The 16,613-nt window shown below is 35.4% G+C and overlaps 1 protein-coding gene across 1 annotated transcript in view; it reads left to right on the plus strand.

The window, feature by feature from the left end:
• The window catches only part of TDRD3 (tudor domain containing 3), a 162,230-nt gene that overhangs the window by 103,155 nt on the left and 42,462 nt on the right, over positions 1 to 16,613 (plus strand). The window lies entirely within an intron of this gene.

A 16,613-nucleotide genomic window follows, 5' to 3' on the forward strand; every position in this document is an offset into this window, starting at 1 on the left:
AGAGGTGGGGCCAGAGGGCCAGAGATAGAAGTGGTAAGCTGGGGATGGATCAAAAACATTTTGTCCTAAGGAGTTTTTATTTCATGTAGATGGCAGTGCAAAACTGTGATGGCTGTGAAACTTCACTGTGAGAACAATGGAGTTTGTTCGGTGCTTTCAGGCAAAAAAAAATTTTTGTGTCTGCAAGGGGGAACATGGGATTGAGACTGAAGTGAGACTGCATTATATGGGCTCCGAGGAATTCTTCATTCTGTAGATGTATTTTATGTAGTATTTATTTGTACCAGGCCTATGGTAAGTGGTGGGGATACAGAATATAATAAACTAGCTCTTTCAAAACATTTGGGGGAAATACAGGGATCTTGTAGCTCTTACCCCAAAGAAGCTTACTGTCTACTTTGTGAGCCAGAAGAAACCACAAACTAAAGAGACACAGAAATACTAATTAAAAAGGACTTTATCATTTACTTAGTATAAACCACACTGAACAGCATATAAAGGCTTAGCAGAGGCTGTTTCGAATACAGTAATCAGACATGATTTATATTTGTACAGGCACACCTTGGAGACATTAGAGGCTCAGTTCCAGACCACCAGAATAAAGCATATATTGTAATAAAGTAAATATCGCAACAAAGTGCATCAAATGATTTTAAAAATTTTTCAACGCATATAGAAGTTATGTTTACATTATACTGTAGCCTATTTAATATGCAACTGCATTATGCCTATAAAACAATGTACATACCTTGATTAAAAAACACTTTAGTGCTAAAAAGTGCTAACCATCATCTGAGCTTTCAGAAAGTCATAATCACTGATGATAGATCACCATAACAATGTTTGAAATATTAAATAATAATATTACCAAAATGTGACAGACATGAAGTGAGTGGTGCTGTTGGAAAAAATGACACCAGTAGACTTATTGGACACAGGGTTGCCCCAGACCTTCAATTTATAAAAAATGTAGTATCTGTGAAGCACAATAAAATGAGGTATGCTTGTAATCTATAATATTTAATCCTTTCTTTCAAAGTTTTAGTGCCAAAATAAGACCAACTAGTTATTTTGAATGACTAGAATATACTTTAATCAGGCAGACTTGAAAATACCGTTTGGTTTAATATTTCATTGTTTTAAATGTTTGACCAGAACCTGATTCTGTCAGTAGCAGCTCTTCTGACTCTAAACTTTTTCTTTGATGATGTTGACATCATTCGTAACAGATTGATTATAACACATGACCACAAACAATGAAATGATACATATATATCCTGAAGATTATTGTGCTTGTAGATGTTTCTCATATTGTCCTGTCTCTGCCTTCATGTAATCCTATTACAATGAAGGTGATGGAATAGATGTGAGTGCTCTGTGTGTGGTTGCTCTCACCATTATTCTTTCTCTCGCTAACCCACTCTATACTACTACAGTTTTCTTAGGTGAGCTGGGGTTCATAGTAAAATAAATGGATGAAGCAAACAACTGAATTGTTTTTCTGCTCATTTTATGGTTTTATGGGTTTTTTTAAATTGAAAATAAAACCTGAAATAACTTTTTACTGTCATAAAATTGAGTCTCCGTGTTGGTCTTCTCTTAGAATTTGGTCATTGTTCCATAAATCCTATGTTCTAAAATTAACACTTCATTGATGGGAGAAAATGTTGTTCATTTTCCGAAGGAAAACCTAGAAGGCTTTTCAGGATGGAGTCTCCATAATGTTTAATGGTTGAATGCCTTATGGATAGCTAATGAAAAATGTTAGGATCTTATAATTTTAATGTTCAAAACATTGTCATCACGTGGGTCTGTAACCCTAACCCTAACCCTAACCCTAACCCTAACCCTAACCCTAACCCAGATTGATTATAAAGAAATAATCATTATTCAGTGATACATATATTTGGGGTTTTTAAATTTTTGTTTCTAGTTTAGCTGAATAATCAAATCTTTCTTGCTTCTATGTTTTGTATCATATGATCTGTCTGAGGATTTTGTTTAATGTTAATACCCTAGAAATCATCTTTTGGCTGAGTAAACAAATGTAGGCCTGGATGGACTTGTTATTATCATATCTGATCCTGTGTAATGTGTCAGTCTTCTGGAAAAAAAAAAAAATGCATCCTTTAAGAATGAGCTTCTGACAAATTTAAGGCATGTTAGTAACACTTTTACTTCCACATTATATCATACTTTTGTCTAAAAGCGGGCTATCATTTTTTATTCTAATTTTTTAAAACTTCCATCAGAGGTCGTTGATCATCATATGTACTTTTTTTAGAGAGATTTTCTCTTAACATTAACTTTTTGTTGTATCTTTAAATTGGAATCAAACATAGTTCTAGTTGACATTTTTGTCAGTATTCTGAAAAAAAATGAGGCTGCATTACATTGTTTTCTGAGAGTAGTCACTAATTAAAGTGTTTCTCTGTGATATGTGATGACTTGGTGTCAACTTGGGAACATTTAACTGACCACCTTGTGATAGGATTGTGTCCAAAAGGTTCTTATATAGAGATTTTTTTAGGGGCGCCTGGGTGGCGCAGTCGGTTAAGCATCCGACTTCAGCCAGGTCACGATCTCGCGGTCCGTGAGTTCGAGCCCCGCGTCAGGCTCTGGGCTGATGGCTCAGAGCCTAGAGCCTGTTTCCGATTCTGTGTCTCCCTCTCTCTCTGCCCCTCCCCTGTTCATGCTCTGTCTCTCTCTGTCCCAAAAATAAATAAACGTTGAAAAAAAAATTAAAAAAAAAAAAAGACATTTTTTTAAATTTCGTTTTACAGACTAGATACTATAATTGGTGACTAGATTATCAAGCCAACTTTCAAAAATCATATACTTTGTGCCATCATATACTTTATCAATATATCACCTTGTTATACATAACTACCACTTAAATCAATGTCCACTGGGAATATGTGTTTTAAATTTCAACTTGAGATGGAAAGAATAGGTTTGATTCGTTCAATTATTATGGAAGCTTAGGTTGGCCAGAGATGGGAGTAGGAATACCCTGAGACAATAACTTTACTGTTTTAACTTTCTACATCTAAATAAGACCAGGAAAACCTTAATTTGTTCTGAATGGGGAACAAAAGACATGGTGAGAATAGTGGACAGGGTAACTGTCTTACATTTGTATTTATCTATTATTCCCTCTTTGGTATAGCCTATCCTGTAATTGTATGTTATCAATTTTATTTATGTTTCTTCATATCTTGCATCAGAATTGTAGAAAGCAGAATAAAGAATATAACTTACTCATATGTTGAGTAAACACTTGGAAGAATATGAAGAACATATTCCACCAAATAGAGATATTTTTATGAAAAGGATAAAGATTTAAATTAAACAAATATAGGAACTAAGAACTCATCTAACATTTATAAATGTTCATAGAGTTCTGTAATTCCTCAAGAAGCACAATTATCTATTTCTGCCTTTTGGCTTATTGGTAATAATTGAGAAAAGCACCTCTTACCTAGTTATATCTGTGCCCCTTCTGCTTTCGAACTTGCCAGCTTGTGTCTTTCTTGTAGGGCATACTGAAGGAACTAGGAAGTACCCAACACCTTCTTTGGCTACTTTCTTTAACAGCATCAGCTTCCTTCATTAGATGGTCTCAGTTTCAAGACCATAGACTACGGTTTTACTGCACAGTGAGGAGTTCAAACTTCCTGTTAGGGGATGCGGAGACTCTCACGATCCAGCACTCTTTTTTTTTGCTAAACAAGTTTTACATTTGAGGTTCTGTCACTTGTATCACCCTATTTTCTGGCACCAACTTATAAATTAGTTTGTTTTAAGATGTAAGCCAGAGAAATACAAAGAAAGATTTTTTTTTGCCTCAATAACTGGAAAATTGTTCTGCCTCTGAATTCTGCTTTTTTTGTATACTGGCATACTGTCTCCGTGTGGTAACAATAATTGATCCAGGTAGCTCCAGGTGTAGCATAAGGCCAACATATAAGGGGGCATAATGATGTATAAAGATACGCAGGTAGAAAGACTCCATTTTGCAAGTAAATATTTGGCGGGGAAAGATAAGTATCTATCATTGCATAATTATTGGTTACCCAAGTTCAACTGAGTTCCACCAATGATATTGGCATTGCTGTATGTGGAGTGGCTAGGACAGAAACCCAGAAGACTTGAACAACCATTGGTGTCAGATATGGGATAAAAGGTAATAAAAAAATATATTTGTCAGAAACAGGGAAATGGTCCTCATGGCCTCTGTCCCCTTAGTCAGAAAAACACAGGACATCTTAATTGATTAACTGATATAATTGATTTCATCAGTATTATATATAAGGAGGAAGGAGTAGTTCCCACCACTACCTTCCCCTGGAAAGCAGGATTCTATTCCCAAAAGAAGGAGAGAATTGACAAGATGCTGGAATAGAGAAGTACAACTGATTCTACTACTAAGTTAAATTACAACTTTTGTATTTATTAGTTGTATGTCTTTGGGAAGGTTACATAACCTCTTAAACCTTAACATCTTTATTGGGAAATGGGGGAATAGTAACAGCACCTAGCTGTCGGGTTGTTGAGAATATCAAATTAGATATGGCGCATAAAATGCTAAGCACAGTGCTTGACACTTAAGCCTCCACATAACGGTAGTTCTTCCACCAGCACCACTACCATCATCTCCATGATTAGCAACAGTAGCAACAGCCTCCTTCACTCATCACCTCCTCATCTCCACCCCCATTGCTCTACTCCAGGCCTTCATCACCCCGCCCCTGACTCCTTGCAGAACTTTATCATCCCATTCTCCATATTGTGGTCAGCGATCTTTCAAAACACAAACTTAATCCCACTACCCCCTTGCTTAAAATACTCTATTATCTCTTCTCATTGTCAGAATAATATTCAGACTCTGCTACGCTTACTGTTTTTGTGGTGTTCTATTACTCTATTTCCTGTGGGTTTTGTGAGAAGTAGTATTTACTTGGTTAACATTACTGCCTAATTTCAAATTCTGTGTAATATTCAGTTGTAAATAATATATTTAGATATTGGCAGATATAATATTGGTGGTTGATGGGTAATTGACATGAAGTTTCATGCTTTTGATAGTTGTTAGGTGTCTATTTTGGTCTTGTTTTATTTTCTTTTAATCAGGTTTCAAGTCAGCTTAAATAGTTTGGCTTATAGATTTATAGCTCAAATTTTAAAGACTGAAGAATAGGGAGTATGGGAAGGATATGTGATATAATGGTAATAGTTCAATTAGAAAAGCAGGAAACTAAGTCAAGAAAAGAGATTGTGTATGTGTTAGGCTACATGTTCTTGAGAAGGGTTTCCTCAAGAAAGGATTGCCCAAGTAGAGATCTTCCTTAAGATAGGGTTACTTACTAGTAAACCCATTGTAAGTTGAAAATATCGCAAGTCAAAACACATTTAATACACCTAGCCTAAGGTGTATACACTGAACATCATAGTTTAGCCTAGCCTAAGTTAAGCGTGTTCACAAAATGTACATCAGCCTACAATTGGGCAAAATCATCTAATATAAAACCTATTCTGTAACAAAGTGTTGAATGTCTCATGTAATCTGTGGAATTCTCAAATGAACATACTGTGAAAATATTCTGCAGTGCTGCACATGTAATGTCCTGATTATAAATGTGAATTTAGTAGTTATTTGAATTTGATAATTATATACAAAAATTGTATGTGGATTTAGGGATAATTTTAGTGAAAATTTTTAAAGGAAATGTATGGAAAGTTGGTTAAAATTAGCTTACCAAAAATTCGAAATGCACTTTTTAAAACATGTCTTAGAAGGGCATTTTAAAAATAGGAGCTAAGAACTGGGGTTAATAAATTCTTTGATCATGTACCACAGAAGTGTATTATTTCCTGTTGTATCTGTGTTACCTGATAAGTTTAGAAAAAATTAAAAATATAGTTAACAAAAGAAAAGAAAAATGGCCCATGGTCTCATCACCATATTCTGTTTTTGTTTCTGCTTGAGATCATACTTAAATAACCTGCGTTTTTTCCCAACAATAAAATATAACTCTATTTCTATGTAATTATATATTTCTGTCAGCATGATTTTTAATGGCTGCATAGTAATCGATTATAATTCCATTAATGCTGTTAGTAATTTGAAAGTTTCCAAATTTTGCTTATAACAATAACCTTCTAAAATAGTCTTTTAGTTAAATTTGGTTAAATTTACATATTGATGATTATTTTTTCAGACAAATGTACAGAAATCAAATTATGTGGCATGCATATTTTTAGAATATGTTAACCATGCTATCAGTTATGACATATAATTAATTTTCTTTGGTGCTTAGATCTATAGAAGAGATACAGCTTTGCTCAGAATACTAGGACAAGTGAGCCTCTTTTTCATTTTTGCCATTCTTCTGTTTTCCTCCTCCTCAATTAATGGTCCATTCATTTAAGCGTTTAATGACCATAAAATAAAATACGTGCCATTATTGAATATCTACTATATGCTGGGAACTGTTCTAGGTGCTTTGCATACTATTAATTCATAAATCATTTAATCATCTGCAAATGCAAAAGATACATTGTTATTTCCATTTGACAGATAAGTTATAGGCTTGGAGATAAAACATATTACCCATAAGAACTAAAGATCTGGAATTTGGACCTCTGTCTGTCTGATTCCCAACTCAGAACTCTTTCTACCATGCCCCATTTCTAAACATCTGTTGGGTTTTTGGGGAAAGAGCAACCGACAGTTTAATTTTAAGATACACCAATTTTTAAAAACCAAGGAGAGACATCAAGCAAGCAGTTGTGTTTAGAGATCAAGTAGAGGTGGAAGAGCCAGCAAAGGAAACTGAGAAAAGAGCTGAAAGAAGTAGGAAGAGTATGAGAGTGAGTGAGAGACAAGATGAAAAGTGTCCATTGAGTTTACATAGCATAAATAGCACACAGGTGAATGTTAACAGCAGGCTGTGGGAGAAGAGGCGGGGGTGAGGGAATGCCCTGTTTTTTAGCTTTTCCTCATTTCTGTGGTGGAAATATTTCCACTGTGGCTGATCTCAGACAATCAATAGTTTAACAATCAGCTTCCAGATTTTCTGAAAATTTAATGTTAGGTCTTATACAATGTTCACATTGGGTCCAGCACACCACTGATTGAAGACCTTGACAAAAATAGTGCTAGTAAAGTGGTAGGATTGAAAGATAAGCTGAAGGATATCCAGCAGATAATTGTTATATGGATATTAAAATGATGATTTTGAAGAGAGTGATAAGAGAGAACACATTTAATATCGCATGAAAAAGTGAAGCTAAATGCTTGAGATGATGGGTGATTTCTCTTCCTGCCTATCACATAATATTTTTTAAAGTTTACATTTTATTTTTACAGTATTTGGAAAACATAATCATTTAATAAGTACTTGTATTTGCATGTACCTACAAGGCATAAGATATAGTCCCTGTTCTTATATTTTGTAATCTAAATCAGAACTCATTCAGAATAAATTTGTAGAGGAAAGTTTTTTGTTTTTGTTTTTGTTTTTGTTTTTTTTAATTGAGGAAACAAAGTATACAGATTATGAGCTGATAGACTAATTTTCAGAGCCGAAGAATTTTGTGATTATTGCAGAATATATACAACATCTAAAGACATTTTACACAAAAAGCCCTAATTTGTATCATTGAGAAAATTAGTTGAGAATTATGTATAAAATGGCTGAAATATAGATCTAGGAATATTAGAATGTGTTATGCTTCATTTATGATGTGAGTTCATGTACTAATCAGTTGAGACCATCTTTTTGTAGCAAATACCTTTAATGACTTATGTTTATTTTGTTTCACTTGTTGGAGGATTACTCTCAGTTTCAGCTATTCTACCGGAATCATTTTCTGTATCAGTAGGTAACCTGTTGCAGTGGGGTACTGTGGCTTTTTAAAAATAGTATTCTAGCCCATAAATGGACATTCCTTTGCTTTTTTTCTCTAAAAATTCTCCTTATTTTCATCTTTTGCCCCTAAAAATAAAGTACCTTTAAATGTCACTAGCATATTTTGGCTTCAAATTGTGAAAGTTCTCATTTTTGTTTTGCTATAGTTTTCTGTGAAATTTGCAAGAAATGTGTTACAAAGATAATGTGGAGTCTAAAATTATCATAGTCATGATCCTGGAAAATACTAATCAGCTTGGAAGAAAAGATCACACAAGTTAAGTTTAGTTTCTTACGCTTGGCAGGTATTTCCTGTATGAGAGTTTTAGTTGTTCTGACACACCATCCTTTGAGTTTTTACAAGTTTGATAATAAGTGACATTTTAGTTGACGTTTCCAGTGTGTTTTTGCAGTACACATTGATATTTGAGTTAAAGCAGAAAGATACACATTGTATTTCTAAGTGGTTTGTGACTCACAAGTTTAGCATCTCTTGTATAAACTCCTACAAGAAACACAGAAGTATGACTGACAGTGCTCACTTGGTATTAGAGTTGGTTGCTGTCTGTGGGGTTGAAGGAGAAAAAGTGAAATCTAAGTTGAGATCTGAAGAGAAGCCAGAAGGACGACTCCTGGGACACCTTCAGGCACTGTGCAGGCATGCAAGGATGTGTGATCAAAATATACTGAAAACACTCAAGGGGCCCCTGGGTGGCTCAGTCAGTTAAGTGTCTAACTCTTGATTTTGGCTCAGGTCATGATCTCATGGGTTCATGAGTTCAAGCCCCGTGTCTGGCTCCACACTGACAGTGCAGAGCCTGCCTCTCCCCTCTCTCTCTGCTCCTCAACTGCTTGTTCTCTCTCTCTCTCTCTCTTTCTCTCTCTCTCTGTCTCTCTCTCTCTCTCAAAACAAATAAATAAACTTAAAAAAAAAAAAAAAAGAAAACAGAACAAGACTTTTCTCATTTACCAGGAAACAAAACTCTGTTTTAGAGTGTCTATTAGTTACGGATGAAGAAAAGGCCAAACTGGCTAGAAAAGCCCTCTAAAGAGGACATTATGCGTTTAATGTGTTTAGAGGTAGAAGAAAAATTAAATGAATCCAGTGGCATATTTTGCATATGAGATGTGTGATGAAGCTATACTCCTGCAATTTGTTTATAAGGAAGAAAAAGAAGGAAAATCAGCTGAGTTAAATATATGTATTTTCATTTAATGAATTGACCTATATAGCAAATGCTTTTTTTTTTTTTTTCCCCCCTGGCAAAAATATTTTTATGGTAATGCTAACCTGTGTTCTATGAGGAAATACTGAAAATGACTCCTGGTTATTAATGACTTAATGTTACCAGCACAATGGTATTGTTGTTGAGGATGTATAGCAGGGAGGTTAATACTGGAGTCTGGAACCTGAGTGCTCGGTTAATCCCAGTTCTACCTCAGTTCATTGTATGCCCTTGGTTAAGCTTCTCCCCTTTCCATATTTGCAAGGTGAGGGTGTTATTATAGTTGTACCCTGAGCTAAGCTCATTTGGTCATTTACCTATGTGAGCAATCCTAGTGTACTCCCCGAACTATAAACCTTTTGTTTTCTTTTGCACCTGTAAGCACTGGCTCGGACTCTGCCTGCCTTTTGAACAGGACTGGAGAACGGGCAGCAGTTGTACTGTGGGTGCACATTGTGTTTCCTCAGCGTTCTTCTATCCATTCGTTTATAGCAGCGGTGATTTTAGGCGTCACGCCCACCCTTTTTTTTTCATGGACTTTTTTCTCTCTGTTTTTGAACAGGATTTGCGATACTAAAGGATTAATTCTGTGAACACTGAGTATCACACATGTTTATTTGTGAGCTTAGCCTTAAGCTTAACGTTCATCACAATTAAGAGAGAGTATCATGAAAATTAAAAAAAGAAAAATTACGCCTTTGAGTAACGAAAGAAAATGCCATGTCCAATTACTAATGTTCATTTTTGTGTCTTTTTTTCTGGAATTTGCTGTTTTTATTTGGCATAAAGGACATCAATTTTGGGGTATTGCTATTTGTAACTGTTCCTCCCTTGAAATTAATAATTACCAGTGATTGTGTTTTTACCTAAAATTGGGCCTGCCAAGATTTTTTTAGGAACACATTAACTCCACGAAGCAAGTTTCCAGGCCAGGACTTTTGCGCGTGCTGTTCCTGCTCCTTGGACCACTCTTCTCGACTTCATTGCATTGCTTCTCATTCTTTAGAGCACAACCGAAGCACGGCTTCTTCAGAGAAATGCTCCCCCTGAGTTGGTATATACCCACTCCTCCCAGTTTTATATAAAAGTCTATATATTTCCCTCTTTGTCTTTTTCACAATTTTAAGCTGTGTTATTGGTTGGTTTACTTATTTGTGGTTTACTTCTTCCCATTATACCTAAAGCAGCACCGGATAGAGCACTTAGGAGCCTTACTACTGCTTTGTATACAATGACTAGAACGGTGTTGATGCTTGTCCATAGTCAGTGCTCACTAACTATAGTACAGAGTAACTTAATGAAGGAAATAGGTAGGTAGCATTATTCCAGTTTTAAAAGGTAACACAGCTGCTTAATGGTAGGACTGGGACTTACTTTCAATTGTCAGTCTAATTCCAAAGTCTAATTGTCAGTCTAATTCCATGGCTCCAAAGGCCCTATATGGGCCTTAAGAAAAGCAATTTCACAAATATTTTCTAATTGATTCTTCACCATAATCTTGTAATAAATATAATTATCCACACTTTCCAGATGAAGAAACTGGGACTCTTTGGGACTTTATTAACGACGCATCACTCGGAAGTGGGAGAATTAATTTCTTTTGCTTGAGCTCAGTGTTTATATGTTGTGCAGTCTTTCTCTGTAATCACTTGAACTCAATCGTATAACTCTGTCCCAATGCTTTCATGCAAACCTTTCATACAGAAAATAATACAGGGAAGTGTATTTTCTATTTCAGTATTGCCCTCTTAGCTGAGCCCAGGTGACAGTGTTAAATAGGTAATGGTTTTGAACTTGGAAACTTGTTCCATGCCCATTGCTTTTAGTAACTGTATCTTTCTTTGAGCAAATGCTTACTGAATACCCTCTATTTGCCTGACTGTTGTAGCCAGGCACTGGAAAAAAAAAATGCCAAGTAAGGCCTACACTCCACCCTTAATTTGGTTAATACTTAATAATATTTAAAGTACCCTCCTTTAAGAAAAAAAAAAAAAAACATGCAATATCAAAAAGAATGAGGTCGGGGCGCCTGGGTGGCGCAGTCGGTTAAGCGTCCGACTTCAGCCAGGTCACGATCTCGCGGTCCGTGAGTTCGAGCCCCGCGTCAGGCTCTGGGCTGATGGCTCGGAGCCTGGAGCCTGTTTCCGATTCTGTGTCTCCCTCTCTCTCTGCCCCTCCCCCGTTCATGCTCTGTCTCTCTCTGTCCCAAAATAAATAAACGTTGAAAAAAAAAAAATTAAAAAAAAAAAAAAAAAAAGAATGAGGTAACTCTAGGTATTGACTTGGAAAGATATGGCGGCTGGGGAGCCTGGATGGCTCAGTTGGTTAATTTTACAACTTTGACTCGGGTCATAATCTCGCATTTCGTGGGTTCGAGCCCCACATCGGGCTCTGAGTTAACAGCTCAGAGCCTGGAGCCTGCTTCCGATTCTGTGCCTCCCACTCTCTCTGCCCCTTCCCCGCTCATGCTCTGTTGTGCGCGCACGCACTTTCTCTCTCTCTCAAAAATAAACATTAAAAAAAAAAGTATACTACAGCCTATGAGATATGGGTGAGTCTGCCTTTTTTTTGTTGTTTAAAATTTAAAAAATATGTATAGATATATCTATATGGCTTATATAAAAAGGCAGAATAACCTCTGAAATGTTAATAGTGGCCATCCCTAGAGGTGGAATTGGTTAGGCAGAAGGTAGTACTTTAATTCTGTATGTATTTTTTATGATAGGATTATTAGGAATTTTTACTTTTTAAAATATTTATTAGTATTTTCTAAGATAGAAACATTTTAAAGGATATATAAAAGAAATTTTATCTAGAGAATGTTTATAATATTTTAAGTAGAAAACAGTATTAGAGTAAGATTTTGATTTTCTGATCTAAATTTTCTCTATAATATGACTTACATAATTTGACAGTAAAGTTTTTACTAAAGCATTCTTTCTGCCCTATTTGCAACAACAAGCACAACAAAAAACCAAACGCAAACAAAAAATAAATAGAGTCAGGTAAGGATCCTAACTAAAGTTAGGGATTGTGGTAGGGGAGCCGTGTAAATAGGGAAGTGCCTTACCATCCAAGTGTTGTTTAAATTGGCTTGCATAATTATAATGCTAATAGTAATCGTAATAATAACAGTGACCCTTAACATTTACTGAGTGCTTATTAAAGCCAGATACTGTTCTAAGTACTTTGCATGTATTAAACTTAGTCAATCCTTTGAGGTAGGCTCTACTGTTATCCCATACCTTAAAGATGAGGCTCAGAAAAGCTGTATCTTACCTAAGGTTACAAAACTATTAATTGGCAGAGCTGTGGTGTAACCTATGCAGCCCTTCTGCAGAGGTTGTACCCACACACTTGCTATCTCTGGGTGTCAGTTTGTGAGATTCTAAGTTCAGCCAACTGTTAATAGGGGTTTCGGGTTGTTTTTTTGTTTGTTTGTTTGTTCTTGCATTAGTGGAAAGAGATTATTAATTTTAGCTCAGGATTCTGGTAATATCCAAAGTTTCCTGGTATCCAAATTTATTTTTTCAGCCCAACAGGGATTAGGAAAGAGCCTTTGTGATTTCTGCATCTCACCAGAAATGAACAGATGTAGGTGACAGAATTGTAACTAACATGTTGTTGGTTGCATTCTGTTTTGTTTCTCTAGGCAAGCAGCTTGGCATAGTGGAAAGTAGTGGTTTCAGTTAGATTTGAGTTTAAATTCTGGCACCAACATTTTCTAGCTTCTAGGCTTCTTTGTTTCTTTTTGTAAAATAAAGATAATACTGCCCTTCGGAGTGGTTATGAGAATTACATGAAATAATGCAAGCAAAAGACCTTCTAAGTAGAGTTGTCAGGCACATAGTAAAATCTAAATAAATATTAAGTCACTTCTTCTTCTGGTAGATGTCTCAGAATAAATTGAAGAGTCATCTTGGGAAATAAAACGTACTTGATTTTCTACTACAAAATGTAGGTACAACTGTGACTGCAAAATGAATATTCAGCAAAGAAATATTAATAGTTTAAGATGCCTGATTAATTCAGTACATTCTTATATACAAGCCCAAATAATTTGTGGCAATTAATAAAAATTTTTAATGATCCTTGCATTTCAACTCATGGGAATGTAAAACATTATAATCAGTTATCTTATAAACGTACATTTGAAACTCGTGATCTAGTGTAATAGGAACATTTTATCATAAGTCAGACTGAACTCATACAGCAATCTTTTATTAGTTTTTTCATATGAACTTTTTTTTAAATTTAATTTAATTAATTTTCTATTTGAGAGAGAGAGAAAGAAGAACTTACTGGGGGTAGGGCAGAGAGAGGGAGAGAAAGAGAATCCCAAGCAGACTCCACACTGTCAGCACAGAGCCTGATGCAGGGCTTGATCCCACCAACTGTGAGATTATGACATGAGCCACAATCAAGAGTTGGACACTTAACCAACTGAGCTGTCCAGACACCCCTCATAAAAGCTTTTTTTTTTTTTTTTTTTTTTTTTTTTTTTTACTTGACTGGGTTCAGTCAGTGGAGCATGAGACTCTCAATCTCAGAACAGTGAGTTTAAGCCCCATGTTGGGTGTGAAGCCTACTTAAAAAAACAAAAACAAACAAACAAAAAAAAAAACAGAAAAAAAGAAGAAGAAGATGAGGGTATCACTTTGATCTTTTAGATGTCACAGTTTCATCTATTTTGTGATGAATTTTTCCATTATTTTTGCTAATATCCCTTTTTTTCTCCCATTAAATACTAAATGTTACCTATTTCTATTTATGTTTTTGTTTCATGTTTCTTCTTCAGGTCTTCAAAAAAAACCCTACATTTTATTCCACTGCCTATACAGAAAAGTATCTCGGTATATTTATTATTAGAGTGACTGTAGACCTGGCCGGTAGTGTTGAGTAGTATTTTGGGTGGTTTGAAATCATCATGCCTTTGGAAGAATGTGGCAGAGAGCAAGTAGATTCTGAGTGGAGAACTGAGGAACTTTCTGTTTGATTTGGGGGTATTAATTTATTTAAAATCACATTTTCCACAATTTAGTAATTAGGCATATTCTATTTATTTAATATGTTAGCTCAGTTTCAAAATACCTACTCTGTATCTGACTTCCTACGTAACAATGTAGGACAAAAGATCTTAGGGTTAAGGAAGTTCAAGAATGATGAAACATTTAAGAACCTTCCTTTCTTGACTTACTTTTATTTTATTTTTGAAAAAAAATGGATGTATATGAAAACTATATTTTTTCAAAAGCACAGTTGTATTTTCTGCCTTATTTAGTTTATTTCTAAGAGCTATTTTTATTTAATTTTTTTAATGTTTATTTATTTTGAGATAGAGCATGCACACACATGCTCACGTGGGTGTGAGAGCAGGGAGGGACAGAGAGAGAATCCCAACCAGGGTCCCTGCTGTCAATGTGGAGCCTGATGCAGGGCTCAATCTCAGGAACCATGAGATTGTGACCTGAGCCAAAATCAAGAGTCGTACGTTTAACTGACTGAGCCACCCAGGCACCCCACTTAGTTAAAAGAATAATTTTTTTAATGGATTTTTCCCTGACAGTATTATCTCAACATAATAATAAAGTATATTCATATATAATGTATGTTATAATATACAATGAATGTGTATTAGTAAATTACTCATTTTATTTTTTACTCTAATGTACAACGTCAATTAAATAAATATGGCAATCTTTTTTTTTTCCTTTTAGAGGAAGTGAAATCAAGTTCTCCCATATTGTGTATACATGGTTATCCAGATCCCTGTCCGTAGTGCAGAATACTTAGCTACTCTCATGATGACCTATGTTATTTGTGCTTCCTGACCATCATAGATATTGGTGGCCCTTAATGGAAAAAATCTATTCCTAATCATAGTACATCCAAAATGCTTACTTCTGAAATATCTATTCAAACCTAATTGACGACAAATAAAATACCTTCATATTTGACTTATTTTGGAAGCTGAAAATTGTCTTCAACTCGCTGTACATGGGACCTCTCTCTGTTCAACAAATCTCATAACACCTGTATCTGAAGATGACTGGTGGGGCCTATTGATAATGTGGGTGAAATGCTAGCATGTCATGCTTAGTACATAGCAGATAGTCAGCAAGAGGCAGCTGCTGTTTTTATCCTCCAGTAATGAGTGGAACAAATGCCAGTACATGCTTTATGCTGAAAATGCTCATTTGTGTCCTGCTTATGTTCACTATTCTTGCTTTCCTAAATCTTCACTCCTGGATAATAATGCCAGCAGAAACCAAAGGTGACCATTTTTCTTCTCTCTAAAGAAGGATTTAATATTGACTACAGTTGTTAAAAATAGGATAGTTGTGTTATATGTATAAAGAAAATCTTGGGAAAAGTGATTTTTAAAAAACATCCCTGTAAACAGTCTTGGCTACTATTTGAGATCTTGCATATTGGAAACATGTATTCTTTGTCGAAATTAATGGGTGATTTGGCTGGATGTAGAATTGTACTTAGGAAATAATTTTCCTTTAATTTCAAAGACATTTAAAGCCTATTAGACTGGCTTTAGCTTCCAGTGGTTCTGTTGAGAGGTTTCTTGCCAGTTCGAGTCTTGATTTTTACTGTGACTTGTTTTGTCACTCACGAACTTTTAAAGGTCTTCTCTTTATCCCTGTTTGAGACATTTTACCTGGTACCTTTTGCCTCTGGTGGGTGTTTGAAAATGTATGGAGACAGTTTTGTTCGTCACAGTAACTATGGAGGATGCTTTGATTCTTTAGCATTTAGTAACTGGAGGTCAGAAAGGTTAATTTTCTTGCATTGCAGGAAACAGTCTCACCCAAAATGTCATTAGTGCCACTGTTGAGAAATGTTGTGACCTTGTGTATGACAAGAGAAACAAGACATGTACATCAAAGACCACTCAATATGTTTGGTAATAAGGTTACAGACATGCTGTGTGAAACAGTGAAGGAAGAAAGTGTAAATGGCATTGTTACTAATCGAAATAGAATGAAAATCACTACATGAAATAACAGCCATTAAATTATCTATGAGTATATATTTACCATGTTACTGCTTTGGGTTTCTAGTTTGACATTATCTGTGCTATTATGCTTAATCATATTTTTGACACTTTTTTCCATATTTCCAAGTAGAGTTGTTCTTAATTACTAAGTCAAAGAAATTACTCTTTTCTGTAAGTAGGGTATCTGTTTGTACTCTTTTTTAAAAAATTTTTTAATCTTTGTTTTTGAGAGAGAGAGAGAGAGAGAGAGAGAGACAGAATCAGAAGCAGGGCTCCAGACTCTGAGCTATCATCAGCACAGAGCCTGATATGGGGCTCGAACTCATGCACCATGAGATCATAACCTGAGCTGAAGTAGGACACTTAACCAACTGAGCCACCCAGGTGCCCCTGTAATCTAAACACTTAGCAATTCTAGATGCAGAAAGATTTGAGGAATAACATTTTTGCAAAGGCTAGAACCTG

Source organism: Lynx canadensis, chromosome A1, assembly GCF_007474595.2.
Source record: "Lynx canadensis isolate LIC74 chromosome A1, mLynCan4.pri.v2, whole genome shotgun sequence".
In the NCBI taxonomy this organism is placed as follows: Eukaryota; Metazoa; Chordata; class Mammalia; order Carnivora; family Felidae; genus Lynx; species Lynx canadensis.